General features: G+C 31.7%; 1 protein-coding gene and 2 long non-coding RNA genes across 3 annotated transcripts in view; 2 read left to right on the forward strand and 1 right to left on the reverse strand.

The window, feature by feature from the left end:
* Window positions 1-17,780, reverse strand: part of LOC139482234 (uncharacterized) — a 398,699-nt gene that overhangs the window by 196,172 nt on the left and 184,747 nt on the right. The gene's annotated exons all lie outside the window — the stretch shown is intronic.
* Window positions 167-1,451, forward strand: LOC139482237 (uncharacterized). Its single transcript, XR_011654802.1, has 3 exons — window positions 167-335; window positions 692-770; window positions 1,333-1,451. It is a non-coding gene; the product is annotated as an uncharacterized lncRNA (long non-coding RNA).
* LOC139482242 (uncharacterized) lies at window positions 9,224-17,689 on the forward strand. The gene is made up of 2 exons (XR_011654807.1): window positions 9,224-9,320; window positions 17,448-17,689. It is a non-coding gene; the product is annotated as an uncharacterized lncRNA (long non-coding RNA).

Here is a 17,780-nt window from a genome sequence, read left to right on the forward strand (position 1 = left end):
AGGCCTAAAAAAATATTCCCTTGAATTTGACAGTTGTAGAAAATTAACCCTGCATTTCAATGCACTTAAATTTTTATGAGTCGTAAATATGTATGTTGGGTGTCTGAAAGCATCATTCTTTTTTTATTTGATGGTCTTATAAAATATTTTGGAACGTTACTGTTACATAGTTACCAAAGCAGGTAACCAGTAAATAACAGTGTAAAAATTGGGTTGTCTACCCTCGGCGGTGGTTACTTTCTTATATGCAATGAAATGTAGTGTGAAATTTTCACTGTATCACTGGAAAGGATTGAACTTTACACATGCAAAGTATTTCTTTGGTTGAAATAAAGGTAAATACTGTACGATTTTTTTTAAAGTGCCAATTTAACAAAGACTAATAGGGAAAAATCAATGGTGGTATTACACCTATTTAGGGAAACTAAATGTGCACTCGTGACCCTATTGTACTTTCATTTTTAAAAGTTATTAATAAACCAGTTCATACATTGTAAACATGGACTATTCAAAATGGATTTAGACACAGAAAGTACGTTTGAGGTAAAATTGCATTGAAATGGGGGTTTACGGGTGTTTTCTTAGTCAAATGGGTGGACAGACGAAGCTGTATTTAGATTACTGTGTTATATTTTAAATTACCCTTACAGTTTTTGTTTTGTTTATACAACATGTGAATTTTTTATTTCAGTATTAACCATGTTCTGAAGAGCATTCTGTTGAAAAATCTTATATGTGAATTGGTCTGCAGATGACACTTCAGCATTAAAGTATGTATCAACTATCATCATGTTTTTTTTTTGTTTTGGCCGCAAAAGTTTACAATTTGCCATTGTGCCGTCTACATTTTGCACAGACAATAACTCATCTAAACACTTATTTGTCCTGGATTTATAAACATCAGAATCCAGTCTCACATACTTAAACTTTATAATTCTTACCAATTATTTTTTGTACCAGCATTCCAAGGGACATAACCCTTTTTAAAAACATTTTGAGGTATTTTTTTATTACTCTTTCTCCCCATTTCTAATGTAAAATACAAGAAAGTGGACTTTTTGTGTAAATCTATTAGAAATATACTGTTATGAGTAAATAAAAAGACTTTGATACCAGTAGCAATAAATGATTGACTGAAAGGGAACCGTTATTTCTCACACTAGGGGAACAGACCAAAAACTCAAGTTACACATAAGGGCTTATAGAAACTTCCGTGTAGACTGTTAACATTTATAGAGACAGTTCTTTCAGCTAAAACACTTAAATCATTGATTTAACATTACATTTATTTCATTTTTGTGGGAAAATAATCACATTTTTTTTATTTTTTAGACAAAAGATATCAAGTTTTGATGAAAAAGGAAGGAAGGAGGAAAAATGGACCAAAACAGACCAAAACAGACCTTCAAATGAACTCTAAAAGGTGCAATAAAATTGTTTATCATCTTAAAGTTGTCTTTTGTATTCTATTTAATTGTTTGAATGCATATATCATGAGTTTATGATCAGATATTAGTCAACACTGCATTTTATAATGATACACTGAAATTAGGATTTTTCGAAGAAATTGGACTGAAATTGCCGTAGGATATGGCCTTACATTATAGTTATTTTCTCTGAAACTATAGTTCTGACTGAGACAAAACTTGACAGTTATGCTTGAAATAACTTGCAATTGGAGGGGAAAAAATTGCATTAAGTTTATTTGACATTTAGGTGTTCTTTAGGTGTAATACCACCAAATCATGGTACGTCACATCCGGTTGCATACGAAAGTAGGCCTAAAAAAATATTCCCTTGAATTTGACAGTTGTAGAAAATTAACCCTGCATTTCAATGCACTTAAATTTTTATGAGTCGTAAATATGTATGTTGGGTGTCTGAAAGCATCATTCTTTTTTTATTTGATGGTCTTATAAAATATTTTGGAACGTTACTGTTACATAGTTACCAAAGCAGGTAACCAGTAAATAACAGTGTAAAAATTGGGTTGTCTACCCTCGGCGGTGGTTACTTTCTTATATGCAATGAAATGTAGTGTGAAATTTTCACTGTATCACTGGAAAGGATTGAACTTTACACATGCAAAGTATTTCTTTGGTTGAAATAAAGGTAAATACTGTACGATTTTTTTTAAAGTGCCAATTTAACAAAGACTAATAGGGAAAAATCAATGGTGGTATTACACCTATAGGAAAGTATTCAAGCATCTAAGCACAAGAAGGTCACTCTGTCTGACATTAAATGAATTTGTTAGAACGGTTAAAGTTTTATGTTAGAATTTAGCTCTCAGATGAATTGTAAGACAGAATTATATACTTTGAGCTAAGACTGTTGTTATTCTTTTAATAAAAGATCCATCCTAGTAACAAGTCATATTATTTTTTTGTTTTAGGATTTACCAGGTTTTCTAATGATTGATATTATATTAAAGAAGACTTTTTTTGTTGAATAAACTGAATGTGATCCCTCCTTTGTAATACTGGTTATTCTAAGCATTGTTGTAAAGTTTTGTCATAATCAGTTTAATAGTTTGAAATCTAAAAAAAATCTAGTTTAGTGTAAGATAACATCTAAAGCGATTCGAGCAAAATTTTGCAAAAAATTTAAATCATGGGCATCATTATAGAATATAGTGTAGACCAATAAATAATTAAATATTTATCTCATCTGCCTATAAACAGTTAAATATGATACAAATGATGACTCTAGGATAATAAATACCACTACTAGACCTTTTTGTCTTTATTATAAAGTCCCTTTTGTTCCATTTATTCCTCTCATTTTCTCAAAATTTCAACTTTTAGACCAATAAATAAAACAATTGGGGTAATTTCAGTAGTCAGCAAAAACTTTTGTGCTTATCATTGATATGGTTATATTTATAAATTTACTGTTCACAAAATTTTGAATTTTTGAAATACTAAGGCTCTACCTCAGGCATAGATTACCTTAGCTGTATTTGGCAAAACTTTTAGGAATTTTGGTCCTCAATGCACTTCAACTTCGTACTTTATTTGGCCTTTTTAAAATTTTTTGGATTCGAGCATCACTGATGAGTCTTTTGAAGACAAAACGTGCATCTGGCGTATATACAAAATTTAGTCCTGGTATCTATGATAAGTTTATTTTCACTAATTTATGAAAGAAATGTGATAATAAATGAGTAATTAAAGTATTCAAGCTGGATTAACTATCCATATAAAAGTTTACTGACTCCATGGAGGTTACAATCAATTTTTACGTAAAACTTAAATTAAAGCAATGTTCCAGAGAGGCACATAAAAAGATTAGCTTGGAGTGAATATTTTTTTTTGAATGCTTTAAAAATAATTTCATTTCCCCTATAGAAAAATAAGTTGAAGGCCAGTTGATGGCCATGTGGCGGACAGTTGAGGGCTAGCTGTTTTAAGCAAAATAGTTGAGGGCTAGGTGTTGAGCATCTTAGATCAACTCAAACCTGGCCAAGCACTGTATGTTGGATAGATGTCGCTCAACTGGCCCTCAACTGAAGCTGGCCATTAAGATCTTTGGTTTTCATACATTTGAGCAAAAGTTGAGCATTCAGACTTTGAAACTTTTGTAGTTGAGGAAAAATTGAGCATTCAGACTTTGAATTTTTTTGTAGTTGAGGAAAAGTTGAGCCTTTAGACTTTGAAATTTTTGTAGTTGAGGAAAATTTGAGCGTTCAGGCTTTGATTTTGTTTATAGTTGAGCAAAAATTGAGTAATTAGAAATATGAGCTGGTAATATAAATGTTATGTGCCATCTGTTTTATCTCTCTTTAGTGCAAATGGGCAGGAAGTATTATTATAAATGTACACAAAGTTTGAGGCAAAATTAAGGGAAGCACATGTTTTTATACATTTTTTTGTATTTTTGCTTTACTAAATCTTTAACATAAAGAAGAAAAAAAACAGTATTTCTTTTATTATAAGATATATCAAATATTCAAGATTTTAGCTATCATGAATAAAATATGTATTTTACAATGAATGTAAAAAAAAAAAATTACAAATGACTGTATTGACATTGAAAAGTGCAGTGTATTCTTCTGATTACATGACTTGGATTTAGGAAGATTGATGTTTTAACACATATTTCTGGAAACATCTTTTGGTAGGTACATAGGATTAGATTTGATTTCAACCATTTTGAATAAGTGTATAATTATGATCTATAGTTCAAAATAGTGATATTTGAAGTGTTTTCTTTATAAACTTTAAAGAGTGAAGAAAACATTGAGACAATATATTTATGCACTGATTTATATATTGTCAAAATGTGTAAGACAGGAGACGCATAGTTATCAAAGGTACCAGGATTATAATTTACTACACCAGACACGCGTTTCGTCTACATAAGACTCATCAGTGACGCTCATTTCAAAATATTTATAAAGCCAAACAAGTACAAAGTTGAAGAGCATGGAGGATCAAAAATTCCAAAAAGTTGTGCAAAATACGGCTAAGGTAATCTATGCCTGGGATAAGAAAATCCTTAGTTTTTTTTTTAAATTCTAAATTTTGTAAACAGGAAATTTATCAAAATGACTGCATTATTGATATTCATGTCAAAACCGAAGTGTTGACTACTGGGCTGGTGATACCCTCGGGGACGAAACGTCCACCAGCAGTGGCATCGACCCAGTGGTGTAAATAGTTATCAAAGGTACCAGGATTATACTTTACTACTCCAGACGCGCGTTTCGTCTACATAAGACTCATCAGTGACGCTCATATCAAAATATTTATAAAGCCAAACAAGTACAAAGTTGAAGAGCATTGAGGATCAAAAATTCCAAAAGTTGTGCCAAATACGGCTAAGGTAATCTATGCCTGGGATAAGAAAATCCTTAGTTTTTTTTTTTAAATTCTAAATTTTGTAAACAGGAAATTTATCAAAATGACTGCATTATTGATATTCATGTCAACACCGAAGTGTTGACTACTGGGCTGGTGATACCCTCTTGGGACGAAACGTCCACCAGCAGTGACATCGACCCAGTGGTGTAAATAGTTATCAAAGGTATCAGGATTAGAATTTACTACGCCAGACGCGCGTTTCGTCTACATAAGACTCATCAGTGACGCTCATATCAAAATATTTATAAAGCCAAACAAGTACAAAGTTGAAGAGCATTGAGGATAAAAAATTCCAACTAATTTGCATAAAGTTGAGCATTGGTAGTGGAGGGCTACCTAATTTGCATGGCAAAAATCCAGCTAGCCCTCAACTGGCCCTCAAATATTTGCTCAACGGATGGTCAGCTAGCCCTCAACTGGCTCTCAACTGTTAGCTCAACTGGCGGCCAGTTGATCAATGCAGTTGGCCTAGTGATCATTTTTCTGTATAGGTTTCTTATATGTATATTAATTAAATCATTACTTAAAAAAACCTTTTTATTATAGCAAAATATAAGAAATAAGGAGAAAAGTCAGAAAAGCTCCCCAAAACACTGAGTATGACTTGCTCTGTCTATTAATATTCATGGTAGAGTCTATTTCAGGGCAATTGTCTCATAGCATGTGTTTTTTGAGATTCAATCCATTCAGAATATTTCTTTTTTGTAATATTTCACTTAAATAGCATGAAATTTTAACAAATGAGAATACACACAAGGTCAAAGGTGAATGTGCAGTTTCTAGATTTTTAGTTGTCATGGGCTGGTAAAAAATGATACTTTGCACCTTTTCGTTATTTTTTTTGTAAATGTCCCTATTGTATTAATTTTATCAATTCAAACTAATCATGTATCTTTGGGATTATGTTCCTCAATGAATGAGCCCTCTTTATTTATATATCCTGCTCAGCCAAACAAATGCATACCAGCTAAATAATATTAAATAGAAAATCTGTTTAGAATTGTTGTACGAACTATCAGTATTTTGTGAGTGTAAACCTAGCACACAGCCTTTGATTGAGTTAATTTATCACGGAAATAATTTCTAAAGTACCTGCTATCTCCTTAAACTGACAGCAAGTTTTTCCTTGTAGAATGCTCAAAAGAAAAGCAAGAAAAGACTTCACAAACATGAAGAAACCTGAAACTTTAAGAAATACAATCCGTTCTAAAAAGATTGCAAACACAAAATGAAGGTCCAAGTGAGCTTTTCTCATCACTTGGCGGCCGTCGTCCGTTGTCGTTAACTTTTAGAAAAATCATCTCCTCCGAAAATACTGGGCCAAATTTACAATCATCATTGGGGTATCTAGTTTTAAAAAATTGATCATTGACCCGGCATTCCAACCAAGATGGCCGCCATGGCTTAAAATAGAACATAGGGGTAAAATGTAGATTTTGGCTTATATCTCTGAAACCAAAGCTTTTAGGGCAAATCTGACACGAGGTAAACATGTTTATCAGGTCAAGATCTATCTGCCCTGAGATTTTCAGATGAATCGAACAACCCATTGTTGGGTTGCTGCCCCTGAACTGGTATTTTAAGGATTTTTTTCCGTTTTTGGTTATTATCTTGAATATCATTATAGATAGAGATAAACTGTAAACAATAATGTTCAGCAAAGTAAGATCTACAAATAAGTCAACATAACCAAAATGGTCAGTTGACCCCCTACAAAAATCTTCTCCTCTGAAACTACTAAGACAAATTTAACCAAACTTGTCCACAATCATTATTAGGGTATATAGTTAAAAATGTGTCCGATGACCCGGCCCTCGAACCAAGATGGCCGACATAGCTAAAAAGAATACATAGGGTAAAATGCAGTTTTTGGCTCATATCTCTGAAACGAATGCATTTAGAGCAAACCCTACAGGATAAAATTGTTCATTAGGTGAAGATCTATCCGCACAATTTAGACCAATCAGGCAACCTGTTGTTGGGTTGCTGCCCCTGAATTGGTAATTTTGAGAAAAATTTTCAGCTTTTGGTTATTATCTCGAATATTATTATAAATAGAAATAAACTGTAAACAGTAATAATGTACAGCAAAGTAAGACCTTCAAATAAGTCACATGACCAAAATGGTCAATTGGCCCCTTAAGGAGTAATTGCCCTTTATAATTAATTTGTAAATTTTTGTAAATTTTTACAAAATATTTTCCACTATTACTACTGGGCCAAGTTCATTATAGAAAGAGATAATTGTAAGCAGCAAGAATGTTCAGTAAAGTAAGATCTACAAACACATCACCATCACCATAACACAATTTTGTCATGAATCCATCTGTGTCTTTAGAGCCTCTAGTTTTACTATTCCGCACAATTAATAAGCATGGATGTGCCAGAAAGTCAAAATGAGGAAAAAATAACTGAAGATGATATGATTTTAGGATGCTTTATATTAAAATCAGTTGGGTCCATGATGAATCCAGTATATCTTATTATAATCCTTTGTAAAATAATCCATTTTCTATGCACCTGCGTCAAATAAAGGCAACAGTAGTATACCGCTGTTCAGTAGTCATAACTCTATTAAGCGATAAACAAATTCAGGTTACAAACTTAAACCGAGTGAAACACATCGCTTGTAAGAGGAAAACAACAGAATAACCGAAACACTGAACTCAACAAAAAAAAAAAAAAAAAAAAAAAAAAAACAATACAAAACGCCAACATATATACATACAATACATGTTGATGGTTTTGTCTCACCTTGATGGAGTCAAAAACGAGACATATATGATGTTTTCAACGACGACGGCGTATACAATATATTAGTTTGTGATTAGGTCAGTTTATGGTTGACCAAGTGGTAGGTCAATGATATTTTTGCTTAGTTTACATACATGTATTAATTTGAAATTAGGAGAATTTAAGAGGGAATGGTATTTGGTATGTAGATTTATTAGCATTGGCACATCTAACTGGCATATATATTTTTAGGCTCCACCCCTCAGTCATGGTATATTGAATGAATGTTTTGCATGTTAAAGTTTGTTATTTGATCAGTTTAAGATGAACCATCAATGTTAAGTCAATGATATTCGTAAGGCAGTTGCAATAAGGTCGCGAAGACAAATGGGGGGGGGGGGGGGGGGGGGGGGCGCTTTATTTTTATAACTACATTTTAAAGTTTCGTCTTCTTCCTTGTGTTTGTTACCATATTGTCGATCTTACTTTTTTTTTTTTAAATCTTTCACCCTTGACGATAGTTATGTGTAGAAACTAGATACTTTTGATGATATTTCATGTGCAAATCTCTACTGGAGTCAAATAGGACAAAGCCATACGTAAAATACCAAATTCGTACAATTGTTCATATTAAAATTGCAATTTATTACAAGACCTTATTAAGATGAATTAATTATAATAAAACATAAAACAGAGTTGGACATGTGTCGACGGATTTTAATATAGAACCATCTTATTCTCCAAAAGCGTTAAACTTCACGAGAGCTGTTGCCACCAGAAGTGGGAGGAGTGTAAATGTTTCGATGAATTGATTTTTATTTACTGTTATCTGTTTTCAGTAAATTCAATTCCCTGCTATCTTTGTTTATTCGAAACCCCTTACACCCGTCTTATAAGGTTGAGTATCTTCTTCAAAATTCATCTCTGACATTTCATTGCAAAATTTGAATTATGAGCTTTATGAAAATATGAAAATGAATGAATTTTTATATTATTAGTCAACAAATTCTGTAAGACCAGTGGCATATTTCGTTGGATTTTTTTAATAAATGACTGAAAGTTACTGATATCAATGTACATGTAGGTTAAACATATTTTTATTAATCGAAAATCGAACCAATTAAGGTATTTAAAAGACAGTTGTTTGCTTTAACAAAATTTAAAAATGGGAATACAATGTATTAAAAAAAAATGAACAGGTAAATTCTATTTATGGAAATAAATCAATAAGTCCACAATGAAGGTGGAAAACACCTTAAAATGAAAAGTTAATTTCTACTAAAGCCTTTTTTTCTTGATATTGTATAAATTATTTTTAAAAATCTTATTTTATTTCATACAAAGTTGACTGTTTTATTCATTTGAATTCATCTTTTTTTGATACTTTAATTTATAACTTTGTTTTTGAGAGGTAACAAAAGGGGTTCAATAACAAATTTCAATATTCAAAACACATTTACGATTAGTTGGTGAAATCAAATTTCAATATTCTGTTAACGAGGTATTAATTGTTATAAATGAGTACATTAAAATATGTATGAACATTTTTATCGAATAACAGGAAGAAAAAATATATGATTAACCTTAAATGATATGCTTGAAGTGACTTAACAGTCGCCATATTGAGTACACAGTTTGCAAGAGGTGCTAGTTTTTTATGGTATTTTTTCTCTTAATTAACATGGAAGACGATGTCTTTTTATGAAATTTACACACATACGTGTGAGTATAAAGCCATACATACGAATAGTGAATTCAGTTCAATTTTAAATGTCAAGGGGTAAGTAAATATTGCATTGCTATTTGATGCCCTACGCTTGTCAAAACATGTTTAAGAATTTATATTTCACGTTAATTGTTTTTTGGGAAAACAAATAGTATATTTATTTATAAACAAAAAAGAATAATCCCAAAAAATACTGAACTCCGAGGAAAATTCAAAACGGAAAGTCCTCAAATGCAAGGAGATCAAGCAGTACAATAATATATCAACTCGAAGACATCCTTTAAAAGCTTAAATATATTAACCAAAAAAATCCCCGTCATGTGCTAATATTTATCTTCAGGTGTTCTTAAACTAATTAACTCGTTAGTTTATCTGTTCTACTAATGCACATGTGCATATAGAAACTGTCATAGTCAATTTTGAATTTGTTTTGGGAATTTCTGATTTCACTTTTCAAAACTGTAATCAGTTGAATAAAAGGCCGATTGAAAAGTTGCATAGAAAATAAATTGAGTATAAGTGTATAAGAATTAGGGTAAAAAAGGGCTACAATACATTTGTTTTCTGCTTCATAGACAATAACTTGAGTATAAGTGCACTGATATCTAATAAATGTAAGCACAATGCTCCGTGCCACTATAAGAAGGTTGGGTTTAATTTGGGGTAAAGGTCGTAGCTGTATAGTAATAAAGATCCAAAAGGGGCCAAACTAAGCATTCTATGTTTCAGGACTATAATTTAGTATAAGAGAATGGATCTCTGTGACATTTTACCACAAGGTTCCATACTTCAAAAGGAAAGTTAGTATTTAATTATGGTTCATGATCCAAATCTGTTTAGGTGTTATAGTGTTGTCATTTTAGAGATACATATTTTTACATTGCCATATAGGCGGGATGTTTGGCTAGCTATAAAAAAAGGATTCAATCCACCATTTGTTCTTAAAATTTCCTGTACCTAGCCAGGAATATGGCAGTTGAATTTGATAATAAGAGACCGAAAAGGGGTAAAAAAAACTAGGGCCAAAAGAGTCCAAAATTGAAATTTTTGTTGTATTTCTTAAAAAATGAATTCTTGGTTTTTTTTATATGCTGATTCCGACCTTGTATTTATAATTTGAATATTGAATATTGTTGGTACATGTCAACTTTTAAATTAAATTAAAAGTACTGAGATCACATTCAATCTGTTTCAGTAACTTTACTATATTAAATATTTAATCAGACTTAAAATTTATATAAATGTACTCCACAACTAGCAGAAAGTTTAAGTTGAGTCATAGTTTATTTTGCTGATTCAGTTACATGAAATTTTAGTGATAATTGTGTATGCATTGTCTTTTATTTAAAGATAATTTAGTTATTAACATGTATGAAATGATTTCTTATGATTTGGAAATGAAAATAGACCTTTGTACATCTGTTTTAAAAAAGAAACTTTTCCTGACTTATAAACTCATCATAGAAACAAGGATTGAAATTTCATATTAACGCCAGACGCGCGTTTCGTCTACAAAAGTCTCATCAGTGACGCTCGAATTAAAAATGTTAAAAAGGCCAAAAAAGTACAAAGTTGAAGAGCATTGAGGATAAAAAATTCCTAAAAGTTTTGCCAAATACAGCTAAGGCTCCTGACTAAAATATACTAAATAGATACAATTATCTAATACTAATTGAATACACCATTTTCGTTCACAGGGAAATAAGGCAAAATACATTTACACTATAATTCACTCTTTAACAAATAACATTAACGTTCTTTATAGTTTAAACCGTTGATTAATTAAATATAAAAAAAATCCTCATATCCGTTTTTTTCTAAATTCTAAAAAAAAAGTTGAGGAAAACTGTATGAATCTATATGAAATTATATCGCAACAATACATACCACGGAAGAAATCTGGAATTAATTTATGAAACAACAACCAAAAGCAACACTTTACTAGTAGTTTCTTGAGCGGAGCACTTTGTTGTGCCAATAAAATGAAATCAAATACAAATTGATAATCATATACTAGTGATATTTATTATGAATTAAATTATGATATAAATTAACACCATATAAGTTCTATTAATATATAGAGAACAACATAACAACAAAAACAAGTAAAACAACAAAAATACCGAACTCCTAGGAAATCCAAAATGTTAAGTCCGTAATGAAATATTCCTGACTTAGTACAGGTATTTTCATAAGTAGAAAAAGGTGGGTAAAATCTGGCTCTATAGCTAGCTAACCTGTCGTTTGTATGATAGCCGATTAAGTTGCCATCATATTCATAACGCTGTGTGAACAAAAAAAAACCCATTTTATTGTTCGTTTTTATGATGCACTGTTACAACATTACCCCAATTTGGGGAGGGTTGTTATCCCGCCATATTCTGTCTGTATTTGCCTGTCACAAGTCAGGAGCCTGTAGTTCAGAAGTTGTCGTTTGTTTATATATTACATATTTATTTTCGTTCATGTTTATGCCCTTATTACAATAGTACTGGTTTTTTTCTAGATTCTGTGTCCGTTCGTCCGTTCGTTCGTCCATCCGTCTGTCTCGCTTCAAGTTTAAGTTTTTGGTCAAGGTAGTTTTTGAAAAAGTGAAGTCCAATCAAATTGAAACTTTATACACATGGTTCCTATAATATGATCTTTTTAGTTTCAATGCCAAATAACAGTTTTGATCCTAATTTCATGTTCTTCTGAACATAGAAAATGATAGTGCGAGTGGGGCATCCGTGTACTTTGAAACATTCTTCTTTGTACATAAATGATAGTCCGAGTGGGGCATCCGTGTACTTTGGACACATTATTGCTTGTACATAAATTAGGCCGTTAGTTTTCTATTTTGATTTGTTTTGCATTGTCACATCGGGGCCTTATAGCTGACTTTGCGATAAATGCTTTGATCATTGACGAAGGCCGTACAGTGACATGTAGTTGTTTATTTGGTGACCTATAGTTGTTAATTTCTGTGTCATTTGTTATCTTGTGGAGACTTGTCGCATTGGCAATCATACCACATATTCTTTTTATATAAACAGGCATAGTAGGTAAAAATGTCAAAACAAGGATACAAAAGTCATACTCTGTTCCTAGTCTAGGTAGGCTACCTTTTTAATGTTCGACGCTATATGAGAGCCTTATATATTAATATTTGTTTGAACAAATATATGTTTAGGTCTGCTGCAAAAAAGTTTGACATTGACAGCGTAGTGTGAACAAAACAAACATACATGATAGGTAAAAATGTCAAAATTAGGGGAACAGCAGTCATATTTGGTTACTTATCTAGATAAGTTACATTTTTTTCTAATGTCTGTCAGCTATGCTATCTATGGGCCACATATATGTATATTTGTTTGAACAAATACATTTTAATTTTTACTGCAAAAATGTTTATGAAACCTATAGAACGTCCACTGCACTGAAATATATTTATAGATATAGGAAGATTTGGTGTGATGAGACAACTCTCCATCCAAATAACAATTTAAAAAAGTAAACCATTATAGGTCAATGTACGGCCTTCAACACGGAGCCTTGGCTAACACCGAACAACAAGCTATGCCTGTTTTTGTTCAACTTATTTTATCATCTCATCATGTGAAATGTAGACATCTCTTTATCCCAGAGTAGATACATGTTTTAACAAGAATCTACCATCGTTTTTTATTATTGTGAAGAAATGCATAGACAATCCTCATTTTTCATGTTTCATTATTATTATAGCCATCAAGTTCCAAACTAGTTTTTGTTGCACTTATAAATTCAAGATCTGGTCCAAATTATAGAAAAATATAAGACACTATTTATTTATGTATTCCTCTGTTCTGTGTGTTTTTTTTTTTCCGTTTGTTCATACTGTCCATTCTCTCACTCAAAGTTGTCATTTATCGGTATTTTCAATATTGCAATATAAGTGAGAGGTTTGGCTGACCATAAAACCAGGTTCAAGCAAACAGATTTTGTCTTAAATGTACTGTACAAAATAGAAACATGGCAGATGTTATCAAATAGTCTGTTCCTATGTATGTTTTCGTTTGTTTTATAGCGGTTCAGTGTTTCTGTTATTATGTGATTTTCCTCTTATAGTTGATGTGTTTCCCTAGGTTTGGTTTATGACCCGTAACTGTTTCCCCTTATTGATTTATGACTTCTGTTGCCTTTATTTACAGCAATGCTGCGAATAAACTCATCATAGACACCAGGATTAAAATTTTATATATACGCCAGACGCGCATTTCGTCTTTAAAAGATTCACCAGTGACGCTCGAATCAAAAAATGTTAAAAATGCCAAATAAAGTTCGAAGTTGAAGAGCATTGAGGACCGAAATTCCTAAAAGTTTTGCCAAATACAGCTAAGGTAATCTATGCCTGAGGTAGAAAATCCTTCGTATTTCAAAAATTCAAAATTTTGTGAACAGTAAATTTATAAATATAACCATATCAATGATAATTGAAATTACCCAAAATGTTTTATTTATTGGTCTAAAAGTTGAAATTTTGAGGAAATGAGAGGAATAAATGGAACAAAAGTCAAATTTTTGTAAACAGGTAATTTATGATGATGAACATATCAATGATAACTCAAGTCAGAAGTGCTGACTACTGGGCTGGTGATACCCTCGGGGAAATAAATCTCCACCAGCAGTGGCATCGACCCAGTGGTAGCAAATAAACTCATCATAGATACCAGGATCAAATTTTATATATACGCCAGACGCGAGTGAGAACATTTTCACGACAGAAAACTAAGTAAATGAAATTCGTTTTATAAATACCAAAATAATCAGTAGACCAATTATTACATTACTCGAGTAATGACTACGTGTTTAATCGGATACTCAATGAAAAGGTATACACTATTAAGTAAAGAGCTCAAGTCAAATCCCTGTGTTTGAAATTTCATAGTGTGTACATGTGATTAAAATTTGCACACAAGTATCATAGCTGTCGTAATTACTGCAAACCAATTGTTTCCTGCGAGCGACTTTTTTTCACGTTCCGCGAGAAGAAAAATAACGCGAATATAAATAGTTGCGAATATGTCAAATTTTGATCTTTCATTGTTTCACTACATCAAGTAAATTACAGAATCGCGAAATTAAATTGGTGTTAAATGGACTAGAAAGTGTAAAACGCTAAATAAAGTATCCGCGAAAATAAGTTATTTTAGTATAGAGTATTCAATGTGATAAACATGACAAATACAGCAAATGGTGATTTTAAAAGACAACTGACTCAAGAAATGAAAAGTTATTAGTATATTTAGATAAACAAATGTCTACTTCTTCACATGGTGATAGACAAAATGAACTGATCAAAAATAGCCATAGATAGATAAGTGACAATTGGCGTCCAACTTATTTTGAAAACATGGTTTAACTTGATAGCTATGTTTTCAGTTTTGATAAATGTGACGCATTCCCCTCAGACATTATCAAAGTGCTACAATTCATGATGAGAACAATATCTATACAAACTGTTTCTTGAAACGATCACCATAATCATTATTTTATGTGACATTAGTTTTGTTTTTGGTCTAAACAGTAATTACATTGATGACTACCATACTATTAGGTTGCGTTGTAAGGTTATCATAGTATTAATCAACAACAAAAAAATACATTATTTTAAACGTTCACGTGATATTTATGTAATTTTTTTTATATTGAGATCTATTAATGTGTTTCGTGTATTTTCTCGTTTGAGGTGAATCTGAAGTGAATTTTCGCACGTGAATTTCAAGTATGATTCATGTGAGCAAATTTTGACTGTGTACAAGGAATTATTTCTAACTCGGAAAAAACAGAACTCCTAATTTGAAACAAAGTTTTTTTTTAAATGTATTGTTTTGGATGCTTGTAGTACTTGGATTGAACAAATATAGCTTCCTTGATGTCAAATTTGCTTCACACAAAACGTATTTCCCCCCAACAAAACAATAGCTTAATTTGCTATATAAATTATAATTCATATAAATTTGTACAAATATATTTAGTGATACACTTATGCAAACATATATATTTGAAAATCATAAATTTGAAGCTGCATACTATTTTTTATGGGAACATGCGATATCTCTGAAGTACTTTTTATCAAATGCGTATGAGTTACAGCATATCATTTAAGAAGTCGAATGTATCCGGATACCCAATGTAGAATATATCGATAAACGTCAACAAAGATCTTCAATACACCAAACATATTAATGACCAATCTTGTTTAACCCTGCCAGTTTCTGTATATGTCTGTCCATAGTCGGGTGCTTGTTATTCAGTGGTTATCGTTTGTTACTGTTTACCATATTTGTGTTTTTGTAATACAGAGATTTCTTTCTTTGATATCCAATACATTGTTTTATACACGAACGAATCGAACGAATTGAGATATATAAAAACCATAATATGGTGACAAGAGTTAACGTCACCATCTAAAAATGGACAATTAACAAAAGGGATTGAAAAATAATCTCTTTTATCAATAATTTTGGTAATAAACTTCCTGTTAAGGCTATAGATATCCAGATTAAGGAAAAGGCAGTGTAAATTGAATATCAAGACAGATTGAGTTCTGCTATTATGCAGTCAATCATGGCATAAAACACCCGATGGACCCGTACTAATAAGAATTGTTTAAATACTTATTTTTGGTTTTGACCTTTTAAATCAATAATGCAAAATAGAAATGTGTGCATTTAGACAATAACAATCAAAACCAAGGAGTAAACAAAGACTAAAAAAACCAAAGGACATTTACATCAACAGTTATAAATAATAAATAAGAAACACCACGAACTCCACTAAAAACCGGGAGTGAAATCAGGTGCTCCTGAAGGGTAAGCATTTCCTGCACCGTATACGGCGATTGTCGTGTTATTTCTGTGTTCAGATCGGTAATGATGGAAGGTTATTATGACTGAGGAAGAATATCAGATATGATTTCTGACACACTTTTGTCATAAAGGCCAATCAGCTCATGATGGCAACCGTAACATTTTTTGAGTGATGACCTTAATTTGATTGATTCATAGCCCTGTCTGAGCAACTTTTGAGAAGGCAGTATTCCTCGTTCAACAAAATCAACGTACTTTGAGCTAGCTCTAGAGTAACGTATCAATTAAGACACATATACTCCATATGCTGGTGCCGCTCGGATGTTGCTACACAGAAATGGAAAGTTGATCATAGGAAACTTAAGATCATCGCGTTTGTCATAAATTTTGATATTCAACCTACCATCAGTAGTCATTTCAAGAAAAAGGTCTAAATATGAAGCAGATTTATCTGTGTCGGTAGTGTCTTTAATTTCAAGTTCACTTCGATATATTAAATGTTAGTGATCACTGAATCTATTATTATTAAGAGACAGTACACCATCACTATACCGAAAGGTAAAATTAAAAGACTGGGCTAATTTCTTTTCTCCTTTCTGTACAAGCTCTTGGAAAAATTCTGCTTCATAGGAATACAAAACCAATCTGCAGGTAGAGGAGCTCAATTGGTACCCATTGGGATTCCAATAGTCTGTTGGAAGACCAAACTCCAAATTCAACAAATAATTTGTCATATAAAAAGTCCAGCATGTCAGTTAATTTGAACATGCTTTACTTGTCTATGTACTTCTTTAATTCATAAAATACATAATTCATAATATTTTAATTTGTATTTCAATTTTTACTAATATTACGATGGGGAAAATATTGATGACATCATTGATAATCTGCAATAATAGTTATTGCAAAATTGTTTCTCGGATTGGATTCGGTTCCATTTTTTATCAATCTTAAAAATATAAGTACGGACTTGACAATAAATTGTACTGATACATGTAAAGATGCGAGACAAAAACACCAAAAGGGATGATCATAGTGAAAGAAAAATGTCCCAATGCCATGGCAAAAAATGTTAAACGACCAAATGCATATCAAGAAAATATACACAATTTTAGACTTAGCAACACAAACCCTACCAAACACCGATGATGATCTCGGATGCCACGACATAGTGAACTGTTCCTGCTAAGCCATTCAGTTTCTCAATATTGCATATATATAATTTATATTGAAAAAATGTTGAATATTGAACATACGCACTAAAGAATAAAGATAATATTTTTTTCTTTCTAGGTTGAACAAACACACATCATGTCTGATATAGAAGAAAGCAAATTTTATCTGCAGCTATGGGCGTTCACAACGGGCCCAGCAATCGATGTAATGTACATGTATTTTGAAATAAATGTACTGAACAAAACAAAACTGGAAACATTTTTAAATAATACGAACAACAAACATGTATTATTTCATCAATGCTTTCCAGAAATGCCTTGCTGCGAATGTAATATACATTCTATTGCATCAAAAGGCAAGAGAGGAAGTCTGGAATCAAAACAGTTAAAACTATTATTTGATGATACAAGTTTGCCACAGCCCCATCACGAGAAAACGATAGGGACAAAA

The sequence above is a fragment of the Mytilus edulis genome, chromosome 7, assembly GCF_963676685.1.
Source record: "Mytilus edulis chromosome 7, xbMytEdul2.2, whole genome shotgun sequence".
NCBI classification, from domain to species: domain Eukaryota; kingdom Metazoa; phylum Mollusca; class Bivalvia; order Mytilida; family Mytilidae; genus Mytilus; species Mytilus edulis.